The sequence below is a fragment of the Pongo abelii genome, chromosome 12, assembly GCF_028885655.2.
Source record: "Pongo abelii isolate AG06213 chromosome 12, NHGRI_mPonAbe1-v2.0_pri, whole genome shotgun sequence".
NCBI lineage: Eukaryota > Metazoa > Chordata > Mammalia > Primates > Hominidae > Pongo > Pongo abelii.
Window position 1 is genome coordinate 68,779,420 of NC_071997.2, and position 8,981 is coordinate 68,788,400.

The 8,981-nt window shown below is 40.1% G+C and overlaps 1 protein-coding gene across 9 annotated transcripts in view; it reads left to right on the forward strand.

Moving 5' to 3' along the window:
• Positions 1–8,981, forward strand: part of WDPCP (WD repeat containing planar cell polarity effector) — a 720,444-nt gene that overhangs the window by 221,136 nt on the left and 490,327 nt on the right. The window lies entirely within an intron of this gene.

Consider the following 8,981-nt stretch of genomic DNA (forward strand, 5'->3'; position numbering starts at 1 on the left):
GACGGTCTAGCATGGACTGGCTCCTACTTACCTCTCCAATTCCATTTTCAGTCCCTTTACCCTCCCTCCCTTAATTCCCCCCAGTTTGTTTTAGGCCTAAATAGACTTTTTCTTTCCTAAAACAGGAGGAGTTTTTTCCAGGCTCAAGGCTTTTCCATTTATAATTCCCTTTGTGAGGTAAGGAAGGAACTCCCCCTCTCCCTTCTTATTCTTCAGATCTTGGCCTTAAATATCAATGCCTCAGAAAGATTTAGAGAACCATCCCTATCTAAGTAGATTCTCACCTCTGTAAGTTTCTTAACATTGCACTATTTTCTGCAAAGAATTTATTGTAATATATGTGTGTTATTTATAGTATGTTCCATAAAGATAGAATTCATCAATGTACCTGGAATTAGCACAATGCCATGCACAGACTAATCTCTCTGTTGAAAAAATAAATGAACAGGAGAGCATTAACTCTGAGCAACTTTATTCTGGAAATGCCCCAGCTCAAGCCTGAGAATATTATTATTACCAAGGTAACTTCCAGCCAGAATAAGTAGTGCTATGAATTTAGCTCTATGGTGAAATGAGAAAGCTTATTCTCAGGGCCACAAAGTAAGAGAAGAAGCATGAGAAGAAAATCATGCACACATAAATCATGTGCAGAACCCAGGTGTAATCCTAAGGGTTGTGGCTGACACCCCTCTTGAGATTGCCTGGGGTGGCACCTGAAGTTCTTGGTCTCGTGGCCAAGGAAATCAAGGACACAAACACACCAAGGGTGAGGTTAGAGTAGAAGTTTAATAGGGAAAAGAAACGGCTCTCTGCTGCAGAGTGGGGTCCCCAAAAGGGTTGCCATTCTGCAGGGAAATGCAAGGGTTTTTATAAATTAGTGGGGAGGGGGTATCTTATTTACCTAGAGCGTGAAAAACAGGTTAGAACCAGCTGTGCCATCTGCATAGAGCACGCATCTCTGGCGGCCCCCACTCCTACCTTTTATTATGCAGACGGCTCCTTGGCCTGAGCTTCTTCGCATTGCTTATTTCTTTCCTACTGTGCATATGCTAAAAAAGGGGAGGTAGGGCCCACATGGTGGACATGCCTGGCCCCAGGTACTCCTTTCTGTTGGTGCGGCTGCAGGCATCTCCCCATGAATATGTCGAAAAAAGGAAAGGAATGTGCTCACTAAGGCCCATTGTGTTTACTGGGACCCACTGTATGCATGTGAAACTTGCCAATTACCCAGGAAGCTCCACCTCTGTGTCATAGCTGCTTCCTTATGTATGTTTGCAGCCTGATCTTCCAGGCTGCTCTTTGTTAAAAGGGAAGTGATTTCTTGGGCTGCTTTTTGTTAGAAGGGAAGTTCTGCCGAGAACTCTTTGCCCTAACTGTCTGCCTAGCTAGTTTCTTTCTACCTCCTCTCTCACTATAACAAAAACAGGTTAACAGGAGAAAAGCATAACAAACTTATTTTATCAAAGTTTTATGTGATACAGGAGGCTTCAGAACGAAAATCCCAAAACCTAGGGAAAATTGTCCGTTTTTATGCTTAGGTTCAATGAAGAATAGACAGTTGTGTAGAAATGTGATTGGATACAGGGTATGATCTAATGGTAATCAACTGAGGGGAGAAACCCAGCAAGGCCTGTCTGTTCAGATTCTTGAAATGCCTTTCTGGGAAGCATTTCATCCTCCAAGGTATGGGGCAGAATCCCTATGGAATGAGGTTCTTCAAGTGAAAAGGGAGAAAGAAGTCTTTCTAGGTTTTCTGACTTGTTTTGGGGAACAGGAGTTTTAGTTGCTATGACTCACCTTGGGGAAGAGGAATACTAGTTTATAGGCCTGCTTTCGGGGAGGAAAAGGGATGGGAGACAAGAGGATGAGAGAAGGTCAGAGAGAGACTTTGCTTCTGTGGTTCTTCCAGTCTCTTTCATTTCAAAGTACTCAGCATACCAAAGACATCATACTTTGGGCTGTTGTGTTCTGAGCCCTAACAGTGCCATCTCCCTTTAAGTATAAAATGATAGAGTTCATCTAGCCTTCATTAGGAGTAACACTAAGTGGGTAGACATAGGAGTGGAGGAAAAGTTTGCCATTTGCCTTCTGAAGGTTTGCTGAAATGAACTGACAGTAGAGAGATTAACAGGAGAAAGAGGCATACAAATTTATTAACATGCAAGTGTGTACAGAAGCCATACAAAATATGAAACTCAAAGAAGGGTCAGATGGTTGAGGTTTAAAAATCTTCTTCATAGGGGAAAGGGAATGGGGGATGTAGGCAATTTTGAGGGGTAGTAAATTATTTTCAGGATAATTGAATGAGCCCAAAGAACAAGCATTGGTCTGCTCAAAACTTCATTCTGAGCACTAGGGGAGGTGGTGGGATAGTGAGGGGCAGAACTTCCCTGTGAACGGAGGTTCTTATATTATGTAAATAAAGTCTCCCAGGTAATCTCTTGGAGCTGCTCTCAGAAAAATGAATAAAAATCTGTCCGACCATGGTGATGATGTTTAGTCTTTTCTCCAGTGGTTAATCTTGCCTAGTTATTTGATGAGATTCCTAGGGAGGGGTCTTAAGACAATTGCATTTCTTTTGAAAGAAGTTTTCCTCAGTCAGACAAGGGACATTCCAGAGACAACCTCTCCCTGTGCTTGGAGTTTGGGGTAGAAATAAGAAGGCTAGAAACTCCTCGGTTCTTAGCCTTTCCAAGTTCCTTTAATTCAGAAGTGTTCAGCATGACAAAGCATCATACTTTGGGGTATTGTTCTCTGCACTCCAACAGTTGAAATGGTGAATAATATTGGTGCTTCTGCCCAGATCCCTTTTAGCACCCATGCTCCCGTTCCCTTGGACTTTCCTTTGCTTCTAACAGCTATAGCATCTGGGGTTCTTTTTGGAGGACTGTGCCTGTACTGCTACAGCCTGCTTTGCTGGCAGCATAGAGAGCAGGCAATGGCTGGGAAGTACATTCTCCACCCCCATCCCATGATTGGGAGGTTTGGGAGTATGAAATAAAAGCCCCAGGCTCCTTGCCTAAGAACAGAAGTTCCCTGATTTCATCAGGCTAGAGCCATCCTTGGCTAGATGCACCATTGCTTGGCTTCCTCCTTTTCCCTGCTCCTGCTCTTCTTCCTTAGAGATTTCTGCTGGGAGTACTGCCTTAGTAAATCACATGCACTTGAATCCTCAAAAACCTCATTTTAGGGTCTACTACCGGAGGACTAGTCTTAAGACAGTGGGACCAAGGTTCTTGGGATTTTCCCCCCCTTAATCAATATGCACATGTTGACTACCTATGTGTAAGGCAGTCTAGAGAAGCAGAGAAGAGCATTCTAAGCAAAGAGAACAGCCAAACAAAGGCATGGAGCCATGCACGTGACTAACTGTCCAAGTACTTTAACATGGCCAGCATGGAAGGTATGTAAGGTACAGGGAATAATAGTCAAAGAGGGGGCTGGAAGGTGTCACTTTAGGCCACATTATAATAGACTTTGAAGTGATGCTAAGAAGTAAAAAAAAAAAAAAAAAAAAAAAAGAGAAAGAAAGAAAGAAAGGAAAAGAAAAGGAAAAAACCTATGGGGAGAAAAAAATAACATTTTTCCCCTACCTGCCTAGGTCCTAGCCTCCATTTGGGCCCTGGAAATCTGACTGACAAAAGACAGATTAACAAAAGAAAAACAGAATTTACTAACACATGTAGTACACATACATGTGGGAGAAACTCAGTGATGAGTAACTAAAAACGATGGTTAGAATTTGAGTTTATATAGCATCTTCACAAAAAACCAGCCCACTTAGATGTGACGAGACAAAGGAAAAGGTTTTCAGCTTTCAAGGGTGGTAAACTGTGGAAAGGTAAGTGTATGGGGGAAACTAAAGGAATAAGGTTTGTTTTCATATGTCCATGTCAGTACCAACTTTCTGTCTTCTTCATGGTCATGAAACTTCCCTAGGAGAGAGGATTTATGGCAGTCCTCATTTTCAGAAGTTTCTGCTTTTAGTCAGACAAGGGAGGCGCTGGGAAGGCTGCTTCTGTATCTGTTGAATCTGAAATGACTTTAGCTCAAAATACTTCTTATGCTAAAGTGGCATATTTTGGGGTGGCGTATTTTGATCCCCTACAAACCCAATAAGTAAATTGAGCCCTTACCATGTGCTTTCCATTTAAATAATCCTCACAAAAACATTTTAAAGGATATACTATTAATATCCCCATTTTGTATCTGAGGGAGTCAAAACGTAGAAAGGTTGTTTAAGGACACCTAAAAAGAGTCAGAGCTGGAATCCAAGCTTGTCTGACTTCCAAGCCCATGAGTTGGTCTATTCTCCAAAAAACGTGAAGTAAAATGTCGTTGTTAATCAGTAACTCTGGTGCAAGTCTGGATTGGACTAGGGAGAGAGGGGAGGCATAGACTCCAAACTGAGCTCCCATTTCCATTGTTATTGCAGAAGTCTTTTATGAAGAAATAATGATGGCTTGGACCAGGGCGATGGTGGTAAGGACATGAGAAAACTGGATGGTTTTAAAGATGTCTATTCTGCTTAAAAGTGCTTTACTCAATTGTGCTACTCAGGTCAGGCTATGAGTGTGATTTAGAATACAAGTCTATTCCCAGCAGAGTTAGAGGGCAAACTGACAAGAACCCATTTATTCAACAATGTGTATTGAACTGTCACTATATTGTGCTGGATGATACCAATTAGGTGACACTACTGGAATGAAAGCATATATATTTCTACTGAGTCAGTAACCATTTTAGTTTGTCTAAGAACCCACCAATATTCAGAAATCAAAACAGATATGTTTCTTGTTTTGAGGTTTCTTTAAAGCCATAAAGATCATAAAGATGATGAGTTCTCATACCAATTTCACAAGGACAACTAGGAACTTATTTTTGTTGCTTTTTGTTTTTCGTAGTCAAATTCTTAAGCTTACATACCAAAAAGGTACTTTCTAATAGATTTTTCCCCTGGTCAACATTTCTTGAGAAATATTGTGGCTGGTTTAATCAAGGTATTATTAAAAAAAAAAAGTGGGGGGTTAGAAAGGACAGTTAAAATGGTATTAAATGTACATATAATATCAAATCCAGAAGGCTGCTGCTTTTATAACAAACTAGATTCAACAGTGTTTAAAAAAAAAATCTGCTGTTTTAGGAATTTATCCTGCAGATACACTTGCACATGTATGAAATAACCAACTTACAAAAATAGTCCAGCAACTTTATAGTAGTAAAAGATTGAAAAGAATCTAAAAGTCCATCAATAGGAGACTGGCTAAATAAAGTTCGGTGTATCCATTAAATGGAGTACTACATAACTTTAAAAATGAATGGGGTGGCTCTGCAGGTATCTATATAGCTTTTATGTTTTTTTTGAGACAGGGTCTTGCACTGTCACCTAAGCTGGAGTGCTGTGGCATGATCTCAGTTCTTTGCAACCTCTGCTTCTGGGGCTCAAGCAATCCTCCCACCTCAGCCTCCCAAGTAGCTGGAACCACAGGTGTGAGCCACCAAACTGGGCTAATTGTTTTATTTTGCTTTTGTAAGACAGGGTCTTGCCATGTTGCCCAGGTTGGTCTTGAACTCCTGAGCTCAAAGTAATCTGCCTTCCTGGGCCCCCCAAAGTGCTGGGATTACAGGCATGAGCCACTGTGCCTGATGCTAGGTATCTATATAGCTTTAAGATGTATTACTAAAGGAAAAACACAGAGTGCAGAACAGTGTGTTATAATTTATGTACAAAAGGGGATGGTTACATGCACACACATATATTTACATACATACTTTGGTTATGCATTGAATATTTCTGAGCTATAGGCCATGGGACAAAAATGAGGCTTAAATAGGTGGGAGTCAGGTGAGCAAAGAACACTTCTTTTCACTATGTATTCCTTTTTTTTTTTTTAATTCTCAAAATAAGTATGTGTATTTTTTTTCCTGTAAGGATAAACACAAACTTGGTTTTCATTTAACACCATTTCATTTATTTTCTAATGTATATATAACTTTTATTTAAATTATTATTTAACTAGCAGTGGAATTATAGGGTTTTTCCCCCACTCCTTCTTTATGCTTTATTAGAATTAAATAAAGCTGCACTGGCCATCCACTTGTTCAGGAAACATTACCAGGGTCATGATCTGCAGAGGTCAATATTCCCTTAAGGTTTAGGTTTATACAGATTGTACCTCTTTTGGAAAGCTTCTTAATCTAACTTTATTGGCTTAAAATGTAATGTCTTTTGCCCTGTAATGCACCCATGTATCATTTCCTCAAGTACTAGTAAAAATGCTTAGGAAAGGCATAGGCTTTTCACATATTATCATGCTGCTTAAAGACACAATTTCCTGGGCCTGGACTCCATTAAGAGAAGGAGCAACAAAATGCTTTCTTCTCTTGGTAAAGGTGATGGAAGTGAAGAGCATTTAAAAAATGGCATAAAGAGATAATCAGTTTCACAATGTGAATATTCAAACCGAAATCCGTGCTTCAAAGGCACAGTTGGTGAAAAATTACTTGTTTCTACAAGTAATCTAGATCTCTCCAATAACTTTCATATATACATACTTTCTTCATATAACATTTTCTTTCTTTTTTTTAAAAGACAATCTTGCTCTGTCACCCAGACTAAAGTGCAGTGGCATGATCATGGCTCATGGCAACTTTGACCTCCCGGGCTCAAGCGACCCTCCCACCTCGGCCTCCCGAGTAGTTGGGACTACAGGTGTGCACTACCATGCCTGGCTAATTTTTTATTTTTAGTAGAGATGGGGTCTCACTACATTGCTCAGGCTGGTCTGTGATCCTCCCACCTTAGCTTCCCAAAGTGTTGGGATTACACGCATGAGTCACTGCACCCAGCCAAGATTTTCTTTTTAATTCTACATGAAATTAGTTTTCATGCTTCCAACTAATTGCTCTTCTAAAGATATGTTTGATTCATTTGTTTTTTTCTTTTCTGGCTTATATAAAGTGGATAGACTGTAATGATAGAGGAAACCAACAGGAAGGAGTAAGAGCACGTTTTCTTTCTCATCTGCCATCCAGTCCCCCTCTAGTATCCTTTATTAGTGTGTGTGTGTGTGTATATATATATATATATATATATATATATTTTTTTTTTTTTTTTTTGAAATGGAGTCTTGCTGTTACCCAGGCTGGAGTACAGTGGCACGATCTCGGCTCACTGCAACCTCCCAGGTTCAAGTGATTCTCCTGCCTCAGCCGCCTGAGTAGCTGGGATTACAGGCATGCGCCACCATGCCCGACTCATTTTTGTATTTTTAGTAGTGACAGGGTTTCACCATGTTGGCCAGGCTAGTCTTGAACTCCTGACCTCAAATGATCTGCCCGCCTCAGCCTCCCAAAGTACTGGGATTACAAGCATGAGCCACCGTGCCTGGGCTATTAGTACATTTTTAACAAGGAGCAGCTGGTAAAGAAATGTGGCTTGCCAAATTCCAGTCCTAATGTCACGAGAATATAGAAGGGAGTGTTTGGAACTGAAAGAAAATAACAACTGGTACAATTCATACTTACTTTATACAAAATTTTGTTCATTCTATATGAAATTTTGTTTTTATGCTTCCGATTAATAGTAGTCCTAAAGGTAGTTTTACTCACTTGCTTTTTCTTTTCTACATCATATAATGATCTAGGTAATTTTTAATTTTTTAAAAAGGAGACGGTCTCGCTCTGTTGCCTAGACTGGAGTGCAGTGGCGTGATCCTAGCTCACTGCAGCCTTGAATTTCTGTGCCTAGGTGATCCTCTTGCCTTACTTTCCTGAGTAGCTGGGATTACAGGAGTCCACCACTGCACTCAGCTAATTTTTAAAATTTTTTGTAGAGATGGGGTCTTGTTTTGTTGCCCAGGCTAGCCTTGAACTCCTGGCTTCAAGTAATCCTCCTGCCCTGGCCTCCCAAAGTAGTAATTTTAAATAAGTCCAACCAACAAATATTTGAGCATCCATGAAGAGTACTATGTTAGGCCTGGAGATATTTATTAATACAATATTGCCTATTACATGTGGACAGTGTGTTAAGCATGAGGATGAAAAGATAGAGAATGCCTTCTGTCATCTATTACATGTGGACAGTGTGTTAAGCATGAGGATGAAAAGATAGAAAATGCCTTCTGTCATCACAGGTTTGGGGAAAAAACAAGACTATTAAAAAAACTCCACTATTTTTCTAGTAATAAGCTTAGATTATTACTTACTCCTAACATAATAACACTATGCTAGTGTTAATCCTAACACTAGCATAAACTTCTGTGGCATTAGTGGTTTTGAAATATAAATGATTCCTTATCTGCTAAAAAGTAATACCTCCAGTGAAAACCTATTACCATTTTTTTTTTAATATAATGAAAATGTTCTAATTTCATCCAATGGCATAACACTGTTAACAATATTATCTGCAACTTATTTAATATTAGTAGCTAGCCTTAAAATCAAATTATCTACAAAGCGTGAACCCTTGAGATTTTTAAAATATGGTATTTGTTCAACATAGGTAATGTTTACAAATAAATGCTGAAATAGACTCATTATCACAAGGTGGGTTTCTATATTCTATTTAAATACGAGATTTATGCTTTATCTTTCTAGCCTTACTGCCTTCCCCTGGTTAAAAAAATGTATATATATATCTATCTCAAAATTATTTAGGCAACCTGGGAAACATCCGAGTTTGTTTTCTTTTCTTTTTTTTTTTTTTGAGACGGAGTCTTGCTCTGTGCCCAGGATGGAGTGCAGTGGCGCCATCTGCTCACAGCAAGCTCCGCCTCCTGGGTTCACGCCATTCTCCTGCCTCAGCCTCCCGAGTAGCTGGAACTACAGGTGCCCGCCACCACGCCTGGCTAATTTTTTGCATTTTTAGTAGAGACGGGGTTTCACCGCGTCAGCCAGGATGGTCTTGATCTCCTGACCTAGTGATCCGCCCACCTCTGCCTCCCAAAGTGCTGGGATTACAGGCGGGAGTCACCGCGCCC